The sequence below is a fragment of the Labrus mixtus genome, chromosome 10 (genome assembly GCF_963584025.1).
Source record: "Labrus mixtus chromosome 10, fLabMix1.1, whole genome shotgun sequence".
Lineage (NCBI taxonomy): Eukaryota > Metazoa > Chordata > Actinopteri > Labriformes > Labridae > Labrus > Labrus mixtus.
In genome coordinates this window covers 3,776,561-3,791,970 of record NC_083621.1, presented here as the reverse complement: position 1 = coordinate 3,791,970, position 15,410 = coordinate 3,776,561, and the positions used below count along the sequence as shown (strand labels likewise).

Sequence of the window (15,410 nt, the reverse complement as noted above, 5' to 3'; positions counted from 1 at the left end):
GCGTAATGGACTAACTTGGAATTGCAGTGGAGATCTTTCAGAATATGTATAATGTTGTAAAGTACCTGTTATCACACTAGCTGCAGAGTTACCTATCGACCTGTTAGGCAGTCCAGCATAAAGGGTGATACATTAATCTAATCAGGCGATTAATGCATGGACCAGGTTTTCAAAGTTGGATTAGGGACTGTGGTATGGCTCAGTGGTAGAGTTGATTGAGTCTCAACCAAAAGGTTGGGGGTTCAATCCCTAGCTCCTGCAGTCACATGAATGTGAAAGGTCTTCCATCAGGGTGTCAATGGGTGTGAATGTGTAGTTGTGACCTGCGGTGTAAAATTGCTTTGAATAGCCAGAGGACTAGAAAAGCAATGAACAAGCTCAAGACCATTAACCATATACTGTTACATACCACACCTTAGTTTGGAAATGTTATTTAGATGATATTGGTCTGTCTTTGTTAATGCTGTTGTGTGATGATGGAAGTTTAGATTAGAATCCATAATACCTCCAAGGTTTCTGACACGCTCGCTATGCTGAAGACGATACATTCTTCTTAAAGAAGAAGAAACATGATGAAGCAGTACTTCCAGGGATTTACAGTGTTCCAACATTAATTAAAAATTGATTTAAATAATTAACAAAGAGTTGATGCAAACCCAACCATGTAAGTTACCAATCAGTATAGTTGTTGGACTTCTTTGGGATAGCTTGTCTAGCTGCATTTTTTGTCCTTGACGCTGGCTAGGCAGTCCTTAATGAATGAAAACAATCTGACAAATCTTGGTATTCAATGTCCTGGAAATGACTGCAAACTTCAAAACAGTATGTGTTGTATGCCTCAAGTTTTTAATTGTGAAAGAAGCTGGGTTTCTTTACAACATATGCGATTCGTTTTGATGTTACAGTTTAAAGAGTGACTGTGTTATCTGGCAACTTTCGAGAGAAGAGATGCAGAAGACGGAAAGTGTCCTAACAAATGCCTCTTTTAGTTTTGTATAATAATGTCAAAACTACTCATCTGATATGTCTCTAAATAAGAGGCAATCCATGAGACACTACATCACTAGTAAATACAATAACTACAGACGCAGTCGCCAGTTAACATGGTAACTCTTTGAACTGTAACACCAGCCACTGTAACTTTGGTCATTTACTTGGATGCTTGACCCACTGACCTACGAGTAAGTTCATCAGGAAACCTCACCCCATTGGTAAGGATCAGCTTGTCACTCTAAGACAACTTGTCTTCCGCTGCCAAACAATTCAAATAATTAGAAAGGCATCCAGATGGTCCAGAACATTACAATGTGAAAAGACCGCAACCAAACTTTCTGTCACAAGTTGGTTTTCGCCCACTTAACACGTCAGCATTGGTTATGGTTAGGTTTAGATCTGGTTTAGGAAAAACATCATGGTCTGGGTTGAAATAAGACTTAACACTAGCAAACTGTAACAAATGTATGCAACTTAAAATGAAAGCAATCCTTTCAAAGACATTGACAAAGATAATTTATTTCACAGGAAATTAAACCCTGGTCTTTTGAAGTAGAGTTTGTTTGACACACCCAAACCCTTTCCAAGACAGACTGTTGTACTCTCTATAATACATCACCTGACTTAAAAGCCACATAAAAACTTAAGCTGAAGAAGAGCATCCAGGAATGACACTAATACGATGCTATAGGTACGAGTATTTTGATGCTTTGGGACACATTAAGCTTCTCTATTGGCAACTAGGGAGAGACAATCTGCTGTCAGAGTACAAACAAGGCCATCTTAGGCTGGTATTTAAAGGTAGAATAGTTGCAGAGCCGTCAAAATGTGTTTTTTCCTATGAATCAGCAGAGACCTGCATCACATCCTAAATGCCATGTATGACTGATTCTATGTGGTAGTATGAGCTTATTGTGCTGAATGTAAATGTGTGTTTTTTTTCCAAATATGGCGATCTCAGGGAAAATTGTAGGCTGCACACAAAGCAGAATCCACACGAGCTGTCAGCAGATGCAACCGCCAGCACAGCTGGGTATCTGTAGAGGAAGTGCTCTCCGCAAAAAAACAAAAAAAAGCTGCTGTACACGCTCTCACCGAAACATCTGTCACCACGTCATTTCAGATGAATGGCCGGTGATTACACAATGACGGTTCTGTCAGGAGGTCGCTCTGTAAAACCTAATTCCGGGGAAAAAGACAAGACGGTTCATTCGTCTGTGGAAAATCAACTCATATGAGAGGTTACATGTGAGGATTTGAAATCAGATTTAGATCAGTTAGAGTTAGGTATTTTGATAATAATTCATTTATTAGACCTTTTGGTGAAAAAGTCTGAGAGTCAAGAAGACTAAATTCAGAATAATAAAGGACCTTTAAAGGCAGGGTTGGTAATTTTCTCCAGATTCACTTTTTTAAATTCTGGTTGAAAGTGTCTTTATGTCCTGACAGAAATGAATAACTCATGTTCTCTGAAAAAGGAACAAAGAAAATTACCAACCCTGCCTTTGAGTTAACATGGAAACTCATCTATTTAAACCAAAAAACAAACTCTGAAATCACTCTGAATAAATTGTCTTACCGACCTTTAGGCCTCTATTTTGATTGGGATTGTTAGTTTTAATACTAAAAGCTTTCTGTTTGTTCCTGAACCATCAGAGTATACTACCTTGGGAGCAGGAGCATTTTGGGATTAAAGGAACCATGACCGTGGAGAAATCAACAGATTTCTGCAGTGAGGATAAAGAAAGAGATTTTCTCATAATGTTTCTGGGTTCATGTGAAGGTTCCTGACGGCTGTGATTGTGTGTTTCCAATTGATATCAAAGAATTTTGATTCAAAGAATTTCCTTTTCATGATCACCTTCACATTTGACAGTCTTCAGCATCTGGTTCATTGTAGTTTTTTTTTTGGTGCTGAAGGAAGCATTATGTGTGTTTTATGTTTTTCCAGCTGCTGCAACAGCTTGACAGAAACATAAGGATGGGAACATTTTAATGTACAGTAAGCGTGTCTGGGTCCACAAACAAACTTTATGAACAGCCCTGCAAAGTAGAAACATTTTGTTTTTCTGTGATAAATATTATAATAGAGGAGTGATCTGTATCATAATGTTCATCACCATCAACATGCTACACTGTGCAAGTTTTTACTGTTCTCTGTCTTTCCACAAGTAAAACAGCACATGGTGTTCCTAGTATTGTGTTATTACGTCTGTATCTTTCTTCTTATATTTAATAAATGGAAATATGTTTGTTTTTAACTTCTTGTTATTTTTTTTACTGACTCTATTCCTCTTATTTTTCTGAGCTGTTGTAGCAGCCACATTTCCCCCAATGTAGTGTTGTAGTACTCAAGATCTGTCTTTCTTGAGACCACCTTTTGAAGGTCTTGGTCTCGTCTTGTAATTGAAAATATTTTGGTCTCACACTGGGTGGACTCCAGATTTTAAATCAAGACCACCACTGATAGTGTCATGATTTGGTCTTATTTAGTTTTGTATTTCAGTGTTTAGGTTTCCATGTTTTAATTTCTCCTGTCCATCCTAGTGTTGTTTGTTTCCCTCATGTGTTTATGTCTTAATGTTTCATAGTTTAGTCTTTAGTGTTTCCTGTTTTATTTTGTAGTTTCTTATCGTTGTGTTTCTTTGTTCTAGTGGTTATGTTACATTCTTGAGTTCTCTGTGTATCTTAGTGTTTCTTGATTTATGTTGTAGTTCTAGTCTCCAGTGTTTCTTGTCTTGTGTTTATTCCTGCCTCTGTGTGTTTCCCTCCAGTGTGATTACCCTCATTGTCTTCACCTGTGTCTGATTACCCCTGTGTCTATTTAGTCTCTGTGTTTCTTCCCTTCTGTGTCAGTTCATTGTTTGTATGGTATGGTTTCCTCGCTGCTAGTTTTCGCCTTGAGTAAGTTGTGTGTTTGCCTTTAGCTTTTTTCTGTTTAAATAAATGTTCTTTGTTAGATCTGCGTCTGGGATGGAAAACCCCGCTTTCTGAACAATGAATAACTTCAATTCATTTCTAGTTTGATTTCTTAACCCTGGTTTCGGCCGGTCTAACTGGGTGATCCACCCTCTGCGATGGTCATGGTCTTGACTCTGTCTGGATCCCTAAATGTCTTGGTCTTGTCTTGGAGCACTCTGGTCTCAGGTACGTCTTGGTCTCGGTTGGTGTTGTCTTGACTACAACACTGCCCCAATGGGGAATCAATAAAATGTATCTGATCTTAACTCATCAGATTAGTACCATATTTATTTTGACTGTATCATGATGAACCACAATGAAAAGCAAACTCGTGTTTATAAATTGAAGTCCTTTCTCCTACAATTACACCTGGACACATCAATCAGTCAATCATTATTTGAATGGCCTCAATTCATGACAAATGTTATCTTGAGACTCTTTACAGAAGAGCAGGTAAAATACCTTACATAGAAAAAGGTATGAATGAGGACGGTGGTGGTTGAGGGACCACACAGTCCGATGGTGGAGGCTGGGTGTCAGGGACGTCGGGTTGTAGTAGTGCCCGATCACCTCGCTGAAGGTTGGAGGAGCTCCGTCTACTCGAGAGCCCGGCTTCTGCTGCCGGTACAAGACCTCCTGGGCGACGTATTCACATGCATGTAAAGTTTCTGAATGGAAGTTTATCCATGGAAGCAAGAGTTTGAAAAAAAAATTATAATCAAACAACCTCCAATTATTGGCCTTCACTGGGTTTTTTAATCGTATATTTCTTTGTGGACTAAACAAGATTTCAAAGTTTTTTTTTTAGCAATATTACCAAAAATATAAAAGGCAATTTAAAAATAAGTTCTTACCTTTATATTTAAGATCATTTTTGATTATTTTGAGGGGGAAACGTTTTAAATTAAAGCAGCTCATTCTGGTGTAAATGAACGTCAAATCTAAATGTCTTTGATCACTTCTATTCATTGAGCTCCAAAGCTTAAAAAGACAGTACAGAAAGAGCAGGTCTAGACCTTTCTCTTTGTTATATTATTTAGAGAGACTCAACATGACTCCACCATGAGCACAGCACTGATGTGACTGGCTGAGCCCAGGAGGTGGGATGAAGGGAGAGAAGGAGAGAGACAGACAAACAGAGCCTTATCGACGACATGTATAAGTTATATAAGCAGGAAAATTATAGGTTGTCACATGGCTAAGCGTTATAGTCTGAATGAAAAGGAAGCTGGAATGGGTGAATTAATCCAACAGGGACAGAAAGTTGACCCAGGACACTCAGGTTGTCACTTACATATTGAAAGTTAAATTGCAGGATATTTACGACCCTGTTACGCCTCGTCTGCAGAAAGCTCAACTAGGTCGGCACTCCATAAAGAAATTCTTGGATTTCTACAAGTAGAAGGCAATTTGTCTTGACTGTCACCCGCCCTGTGATTTGTGTCTTTACACACTAGACATCGACATGAGTTACCCTGAACTGTAACTGTGTTACGCCTCGTCTGTGACAATGTGTAACACACACAGGCAGAACGCTGGGGCGACTGAAGCGCCATCTGAAGTAGTAACACAGGCGTCACAGGAGGTAGACGACGGTGATGGGGAACGTGAACATGTTTCATACAGAAGATTCAACATTTGCTAAATACGACGCAAAGACAGTGTTGTGTGTGTGTGTGCATGTTTGAGTGTGTATGTGAAGCTCCCACTGGGTTTACTCGCCGTGTCTCGTTTGCTTCTGAAACATCATAATGCAATGAGAACTCACGCACTGGGACACCCAAATAACGCCGTTGTGGATGCAACGTTCAAGTACAAAGTGGTAATGCGGGCTGAACTTCATTACAGTGCTGTAGTGGAGTCGCAGTGTGTGGACAGCTTATGAGCTCCTACAGTTTATTTGAACCATAAAGACAACATTGATACTCTAAGGCCCCGTGTCCACCTAGCGTTTTTTCAGGGCAGAAGAGCGTTGGCTGTACGCTCAGGAGTGTCTGCATGAAGCGTTTGTGCGCTGAGAAGAAAAGTACTGTACGTCCGTCCTGTCTCTGAGACAACGGCCGCTGTATGACCGACACTGTTACTTTTTACTGCATGTTTTATGTTTGAGATTGTTTTTTTTAACCCGATCAGGCACGGAGCAAAGAGCAAAAATACAGGGAATACAATGCATTTAAAAAAAAAGAGCGCCTGTGACGTCAACAGCGCCGTTCTGACAAGTTGAACGCTTTTCAACTTGAGCAAAAAAAATGCTAAAAAAAGACACTGGGCGCTGCGCTTTCTACCCATTGAAAACAACTGAAAAAAAGATGCTGGTGCTGAGAAAAAAAAAACCGCTAGGTGGACACGGGTCCTAACAATGAAGGTCAGTCAAGGTCATTGCTGCAGACAAAGGATAAATAGAAAGTGAAAGATGAAGATAGCCCTTCTGATCCTAAAGGGTCAATGCCATGTCCTCCATTCTGAAGCATGCTAATGGTGTTAGCATGTGATGAAGGTCAATGTGATGATCTGATTAACACTGAAGCAGAATCAAATGTTGTGTACTGTAAGAACAACAGGAACAAATATTGAATCTTCTGTGTAAAACAGGGTAGAGGAAGTTGATCTGGAAATCAGTCTTCTTGTTTCGGGTGTGTGCTCTCCGTTATTAATGATGTATTGGGCAAACAACGGGGTAAACACACCGCAGCGATTGTTCAAATTAACCATAAACAATGTGACATTTATCCCGCCTTGTACCTTTAACGAATTACAAGCACAGGTTATCAGTGTTGTAATTAACAACAACTAATTTGCGCGGCCTGCGGGGGAATTAAAGAGTTTTTTTGGGGGGGATTCATTGTTGCCGGTGAGCTGAGGGATGTTTAAAGCTTTTCATAATGGCTTCATTGTTAAAAAGGAAATAAAAGAAAAATCTGATCCTTTAAAAACTTTACAGCTAATAAACGGTTCCAGGGTTGATTTATGTTTTATAGCCTGAACACTGTTACCTGCATTTTGAGCCTGTTTGGAAATATGAGATGTGCGCAAACCTCTTTCTTCTCCCCTGTAAGTTAAATATCAGATCATCACCCTTTGACAAATTACAAAGCGAGGACGCTCCGCTCACTTTATTGTGCTGTCGTCTGGCCTGTAGTTTTATAGAGAATGTTTTGTGTTGAGCGCTTTGCTCAGCAGTATTTCGCAAAAGGATAAGATTTCAAACGTCCACTTTCCTTTGAGCTTATATGAGCTTCATATAATCCTGCAACCTCACATTCAACATCAAACTTCTCTCACCTCTAGGCAAGCGCTGCCCCTCTTTTTTTTATGAACCCACTTTGCAGTTTATTAACTGACTCTCTGACTGCAGGTCTTGCAGAAAAGAAATGTAGTGCGGCCTACCCCACTCCTTCAAAACCCCCACCACAAAACTGTAGTGAAATACTTTCTTCTTTTTTCACACCATGCAAAATATTCTCAGCGTATCCTTTTCAAACCTCAAGAGTTTCATTTTCATGCACATCACAAATGAGAGCACTACTGAGACAGCTGACGTTTCATTCATGCAGCAAAAATAATGGCAAAAGGAATTGTAGGGGGTAGGAACACTTGAAATGGATTCATGCAGACACCACACGGGGAACATAATATGATGAATACAATGAGACATAATAGTTTAAGCATGTATGACATTCAAAGTCATCCCTCTGTTCCTTTTGTCGTGCTTCAATCTGAGAGATTGGCACAGCGTTTTCTGCATTTGTAAGGAAAGAACAAGGACCGAGCGGAAGCACTACCCTGGGGGGGGAAGAATGTGTCGCCCTGTGGTTTTCGGACGTGCTTTGAACTTGAAGGAGTCCTTTATCAGTGTACAGTGCTGCCGGGGATGTTTGAGTGCGGGAAGTGCCGTGATAACTCTGCCAAAATAAGACATGCTGCAGCAGGGTGCTTGGGCAGCAAACACACAGCAGATGCTTCAGTGTTCTCCAGATATCTCAGAGACAAACCGTAGTACTCCAAACCAAATTGATGTGTACATAGAAATCGCGCTGAGCGTGCTTAAAGAGATCTGCCCACAGGAGGTCAGGGATGTGACAGCTGAAGCATGTGTGAGGGGGAGGGGGGGGGGGGGGAGCGGAGCAGTTTATCTGCTGACTCCAAGTTCCCCTTCAGTGACCTCGCTGACCATTTGAATAATTTCAAACAAGCTTCTCCTGGAAATCACTGGTTTACAGAGGAGCACTGTGAGCACCGGTGCATCCTCGCTGGTTGGAACAGAAACACGGCCGCTATCGCAATCCAATTTCTCAGCAGCACAGGAGGGGCTTCATTTTTTTACTGGATATGTGCATGGTGAAAATAGTGTTGCTTTCTTTGCAGGGACCAACCAAAGGAGCTTCAAATCATGAATATGTTTACTCATATAGTTGGACATTGAAGTTGTTGGTTAGTCTGCAGCATTCAGAACTGCAGAAATTTAAATGCCATCCTGCGTTGAGAGCAAATTCCTCTAAAAAATCAACAATAAAACTGACTTACTCATTGAGTATGCAAAACAAACTTAGGGCACACTCACACTACGCCCAGTTGTCCCGTACCAGGCTTTCTCCCACCTCCACATTCCCCCGCTGGCCTGCACTCACACTGCCTCAAGACTCACTGGGCCTGAGCAGGGTTACCTACATTACTGGAGCACTCGCACTAGTCAAACGAGCTGGACTTTCAGGGTGAAGTGTGCTCAGGCTGGGTACAGATCATCTAGTTTGAGTATGTCCGTATTATGTTTAAAGGCTTTATATGCAATTTTTTTGATCCAGCAGATGTCGTCCTTGAGCACCAGCATGAAACCAAAACAACTTACGGTGCATTGTTGTGTTAGCATGCTAATGCTAGCGATCTTTATTATGCTCGTATCTTCACACTGCATGTAAATTTACCTGAAATGAGCGTGATCTAGAAACACAGTTAAGCAGTGAGTACAGTATGTTATTCTTCTTTTCTCTAGTCCCTCAATTAAACAACTTTTATACTCGAGGGGAGGAGTCAGCCGGCCGTCCCTGCGATGTAAACAAACTGAAGATAGGACTCTGAAAACATCACAGACAGTGGGACTCGGGTGTTACACCCATTGTAGACAGTCATGAATCACAGAGTTATTTTCAGAGGATATACTTGATTTATATTACATTTAAGTGTGAAAAATCACATATAAAGACTTTAAAGTCCCCTATTACTGGAAGTCCCCGAATCTCGTGGTAATGACTTTAAATAAGTATAGTGGGCTATGCTTTATTTTTATTTTTATAAGCTTCAGATTTATTACTTACAGTAAAGTTACTGAAGAAGGAAGTGGACATCTGCCTTATATAGCTACTCATCATTGCTTTCAGTTAAAACCAATGTTTAAACAAATAAAAGGGATAAAAACCTTAAATGTTAGGTAAATATCACCTTCTGCTAATGTTGAGCAAGGCACTTCAGTGTTGGTGAACAGCTCAGCTCTCACAGAAATCTGCAGCACTCTCTGACTCTGAAGCAGGCTGTTTGTAGAAAACGTGCATGCATGCTCAGCAAAGTGGATAAATAACAGTGAGGGGGGAATTTTTTTTTTTTTTTGGACACTTTTCATTTCATACCTTTGAAACAAATTGGATACACCTGCCAAAGTGCTGAAAAGTTGCTGCCACAGGAAGCAGATAAATTATGCTTCAAATAAACATTTTAAAAAGTTGACAGTTTTCAGACACCGTTTGCAAAAAAAAAATGGCTTTAAAGACCGTTTGTTAGGAAATGGTCTATCTTGCACGACATGCTCTGATTGAAACTCTCTGAAATAAAATCACTTGCATGATTAGCAATAGCTTCTGTCTCTCATCACGAGAAGAGAAAATCTCCACGTTGAATGTGATAAAGACATATAGGACTACAATAACTATATGGGGAGGCGAGATTGTTCTAAATACTCGGCGTATGTTTCAAAGGTCATGAATGAAAAGGTACTGAACATGTTTGCTTTTACTAACTCGTTAACACGTTTTTCTATATTTCAGTTGCTTAGTTATGTTTTGATTTCATATTGAAAGGATGTCTGAGTCTTAGTGTGATGTCTCTGTAACAGCACGTTGACCTTGTAGAGGTCACCTTCAGATTCCTTTAGTGGTTGTTTTGGCCTTTGTCGGTGGACTGAGCTTGCATGTTTCTCTCAGCACTGCCCTGTTTGTCATTCATAGCTGTTTACCCCTTCACTCACCCTTGGGAGCTGTGCAGTACCGATGCAGCACTCTGGTGTTTATGAACAACTCATTGGGAACTTAAAGGAGTTGAAAGGTGTAGAACATGGCAGCTTTGAATGCTTTTTAGACTTTGAATAGCAGAATACAAAAAGGAGTATAGGAAGACCTCTAACGTCTTCGATGGCAGCTTTCTCAGGATTCTTTGAGTAGCTACATCTTTGGAGGCAGGAGAGGAAAATGGTTCTCAATGTGGAGGCTCAAAAACCTCTTCAGGGTTAACAAGAAAAATCTAAGTGTTGGAGAAGATGAGGAACAGAACACAAACTTGTTTTTGTATTTCCTGTTGATGACAAACTTGTCTTCTTTTGTTTGCTGAAACTTACTCAAATATTGGAGCCAGATATTCATTCATTTGGCTGATTATCTGTATCAGAGTTTTATTTTATTGATTGCAGATAAAATGGATTTCTAGAAAGTCTGCTACTTTGGCTCTGCCGCGTCTACTGTCTCGCCTAATGTCCCGCCCACAACACTATCTGATTGGTTAGATGTCACTCAAGTAATAGCCAATGATCACTGATGGCTGGATGCCACCGATGTCCAAATGTCTTTGAGTTTTTATATTAAAAATTCTAAATGTTGACAGAAAGATTTTAAATTTGACTGTAAATGCATATTCATTGTGTCAACTCTTGGTTTGTTATTGAAGCATCAGTTGTCCAAATATGTCTTGATAACTTCATCACATAAAAAGCAAAACATCCTTGGGTCGGTAAGTAATCATACGTCAAATTGAATGGTTAATTTTTATGTTTTTTTGACCTCATATGTCTGGATTGTCTGGATAATAGTCATGTTTTGTTCCAGTGCATCTAAATAGACATTGCCATTTCCATGCTGGTTTGAGATTTTACCCTGCAGCTTTCTCTGAAACCTACAGAGTTGGTCTTTCAGACTTTCAGGGTACTACGATTATGGTAATTAAACCTCAGTCTCAGACCAGGTTTTCTTTTTCAAATCTTTAGTTGTTGTGGCAAACTATGTTATAAATGTGAGCTTGCACAGCAAAACAGATGCTAAAGGGAAGCGTCGGCTGTGGTTGTTGTTGCTGAAATATTTTCACACTCTAGTAGAGGTTACATTGCCCTTTGCTTTAAGACTAACATATCTCATCTTATGCCATATGTTATTTGGATTATTGAAAGTGTACGTTTTCAGTCTTGTTTAGAAAATGAGCTCACACTGTACTGACCACTGGAGAAACGACTCAGTGTTCCCAACAGCCCATCAGCCATATTCAGAATTCCTGATTTCTCTTGGGCTCAGTTTAATTACATTTGAGACAGGCGGGCTGTAATTAGAAAGCTGTAAATTGAAGACTTATCAGCTTTAAGTCAGAATTTGTCTTAGCTGGTTAATAGTCAGGAGGCCTTTTGGGGCGTAAAATCATGCATGATGTCAGGAAAATGTATGGCATGTTTAATAATGTGTTCCTATTTTCCAGACTTGTGACTTGCCAAACATGCATAACAGCCGATATTAAATTACAGCGTGTGCATGCAGACAAACCCAGAACATGCCCAGAATGTTGCAGTCAGGTGGTGCATGCACATATATCTGTACAGAGGCTGTATGGACATTTCTATTGTTATGCCAACCCTGTGCACTGAATGGCAAAAAATCTGCTGAATGAGACGGATGGGGAGGGTCGGAGGAGCGCGGCTGTGAGCTTGTCAAGACATGATGCATTGTGTACATAGTGGGAAATGGGTAGTCTTCATTTGAAAGTCAATGCCAAAGCTTAGACGTGCTCGGGGGAATTTAAAAAAAAAACCTCAAGCCAAAGTTATGATGGCAGTCCCGGAGGGGGTCCAGGGAAAACTTCCAGGCTGTTTCTGTCTCTTGTGCTTTTAAGGCAAATAAATCAGACTTTGGAGTATTTGCTCAACTACACACATTCCCCCTCTCACAGACAGCGACTTGTAAACACAATTATATATAACATGCTCACTAGAGTGGTTATGTCAGTAAGAGCACCATGTAATCTAAACGCTGTCATAACAAGTTGTCATGGCAGTCCCTGGAACAAATTATGTATTTTTCAATGTAAATCCTTACTCTGCTGGATTTACACCATAGGCTGTGTAAAACTTGGATGTAGACTTACCCCCAATTACCACATACAAAGCGTGCCACCAGCGCTACTACAAGCTGCAGGCACGCGTCAAGCTGGACAGAATTTAACAACCCAGACAGGAAGTCGGACAAGGAAATGCACAGAACGTCAGTTTTAAAGTAAAACACAATATACGGACTCTCAACCTTTTTTTTTTTTATCACTTTATCAAAATTCCATTAAAACAGGCACCGAACGAACTACAAACCATCCTCAGAAAGACAAAGCAACATGTTGTTTGCACGTTTTTTTTCTCTTTATTCCCGCGTGATCTTGTAGTTCTCCTGTGAGTTGTGAACAAGCTGATCATGACTGCGCTCGCGTTCCAGGAACAGATCCTGTGGGGCAGGTCGTGCACCGTCTGATGGAGCAAAACCTTGGGTGTTACTTTGACGTTTCCATGGCAACGATAAACATGTCGTGTCTGTCATGGTGGCTGTGCCATGGTGTCTGTCACGACAACATAATTAAGGATTTCTCCGGCTTTGATAACTGTTGGAAATATTTGAGGCGATGAAAGTACTCAACAAAGAAAATATACTTTACATCCTAATAAAATTCTACATATTGTACGTTTTAGGTTATCGGCTACGATTCTTATACGTGGCTTGGTGATGAATTATAAGGTTCATGATCTTGTGTTATAGTGTTGTTTGCACTATTTTTTAATAATTATGGTAATTTCTGATGAAAGTGCTGTTGAATTGTACTGTTATATTTACAGGTGTTTGTAATATTCAGTGGACTGACAAAATACAAGACGCTCTTCTCAGTAGTGTAATACAATTCAACAATACTACCGACTCAGTGGCTGTGGTTAATATTTATATTTACACTAGAAGTATATCTTTAATCCAGTGTCTGCCTTCAGTTTCACTCTCTCCTCATTGCTATGTGAAGTTTGTCTCTGTGCCAAAGCTCTGTTCACAGTTCTGGTGCACAAAATGAAAATGGAAAATAGACTCAATGACGGAGAAATAACTCACCACTGGCCACAAATGTTCGATCTGTAGTCTTGAGTGGAGTAAAGGCTTTTTCAATAGTATACAGAACAGCAGAAAAGATTCAAAGCTCCTAAGATTATCGATGATTGAATAGTAATTAGAAAATGAAATCGAACATGTATGTTTTGGACCTGTGACTGATTCTAATGAGTTAGATATGTGAGTGACTTTGCTGCATGACACAGTGAAACTTCTAAAAAACTGTGCACATGTCTCCGTCTCTGACACAGCATCCTGAAAAAGTTAGTCCATTAATAACCCATTTAACACCGGGACGCTGCAGTGAAGTTGATTGATTGTGCTAGCGGTTATGCTAATCCACCTCGTGTGGCTGAAACACTGTGTTAGAAGTGGAGCAGCAGCAGCTGCAGGCAGGGGTCCTACCTGGATCTGGAGACTTGGAAAAATGCATAAAGAATGAATGTGATCACATTACAGAAGCAATAAGTAAGATTTTTTAGTGCCCCATAGCCCCAAATGAGCATAATGTGCTGCAGGGGCGGCGGGTAAGGCTGTTGATCATTACCAGCACTTTAACAATTACTTTGCCATGTTCAGAAATCTTTTGAATTTCTAGACCCGTACTTTGGAATTAAAGCGCTCTGCCCCCTGGATGATTAAGGCACTTTGAATGCCCCCTCCCTGCCACACTGACATTGAGGAGTGAGGGACTGACACAACACGACTTCTCGTCTACAAAGGCTAAGAGCTTTGTTCCAAAGGAAAAAAGGCTAAAAACCAAGACTCAGAGCTGCTGCATTATGCCAGCGTGTTCCTTTTAACGTGTACATTAAAGTCATTTCTTTTGAATACCTGCTGTAATTAGCCCGCCTGTTTGTCTCGGGGGGGGACTTGACATTTATTTTTCTGTCATTTCAACAAGAGAACCTGGACTGGATGGTTGCTAGGTTATCTGGTTGTTGATGTGATTTGCATGGGAGGAGAGTATATATAGAAGTTGCCTCACAGTTTGAAAAAATACATTTTTAAATTCAAAGGTCGGACAAGAAGTCTGGAAATGTACTTTTTGAATTTTTCAATATATGCAAACCCAAGCTGTTGATATAGCTCAGTCTGCAGGGACTTGGGTTGGGAGCCAGAGGGGCCCCGGGGGCAATGTCTGGAAATGCCAGTTCTCTTCTTGAGCTCTGCTGAGATGCCCCCCCCACCCCCAGCAGCTCAGGAGCACTCGCTGTGGGCAGCCCCCCTCACTCTGACATCTCTCCATCAGTGCATGTCCATATGATCCTGTTTGTGCATGTGTGTGGAGCATGTCTCAATAACAGAGTGTAAAATTTGAATTTCCCCTCGTGGGATTAATAAAGTAAATCTTCTTCATATTCTTATAAAAGTTATCCATAAGCATTATTCACATACTGTACAAAAAGTTTTACACTCTTTCATGCCAAGTCAGCACCACCCCAAAAATCCAACTCCCCTGTCAGATCCTTTTCTACACAAATGATCCTCCAATGTGAAGGTCCTGTGATTTTTTAAAGCCATCTGTCATATCTGCCCACCAACCCAAACAACCAGCTCTGTGTGATGTAGGAAATTTAGTCCCTGATGGGTTTGCATTGGAGTTATTTGAAAGCCAGGTGTGTCTCAGGCCAGCACTGAAGGGTACATTGTGCTTCAGAGTGAGACAATGAGAGGCATGGCCACATTTTGGTGTCTGATGACATGGGAGCGAGAATGATGCGTCGTCTCTGTTCAAGGAGAGAAAAAAGAAGATTTCATAGCAGAAAATGTCCAGGAAATCTTCAGATGTCAGGAAGCTCAGGGAGACATCAAAAGTCACAGAAAATAAACTTTAATGCTCCGTCTTTGTCCGCCACATCAAAGTGACATCCCCGCTCTGCCGGGCGTGACCTCCCCGACCTCCAGTGGAAAAGCACGTTGCCCCACTAGAGGTTCCACTGCAGCGCCACTGTTTTCTGACTCGGTGTCACTCGAAAAAAAGAATCAGGAAGCAGGGTCACCATCCTGCTGTCAGTCATCTCCCTGCGCTGAAGGATGATGAGCAGACACCGGTGGCTTCAGACGTCTTGTAGAAAG

General features: G+C 40.7%; 1 protein-coding gene across 1 annotated transcript in view; it reads left to right on the top strand.

Annotated features, from left to right (window-relative positions):
• The window catches only part of fstl5 (follistatin-like 5), a 208,602-nt gene that overhangs the window by 16,774 nt on the left and 176,418 nt on the right, over window positions 1-15,410 (top strand). The gene's annotated exons all lie outside the window — the stretch shown is intronic.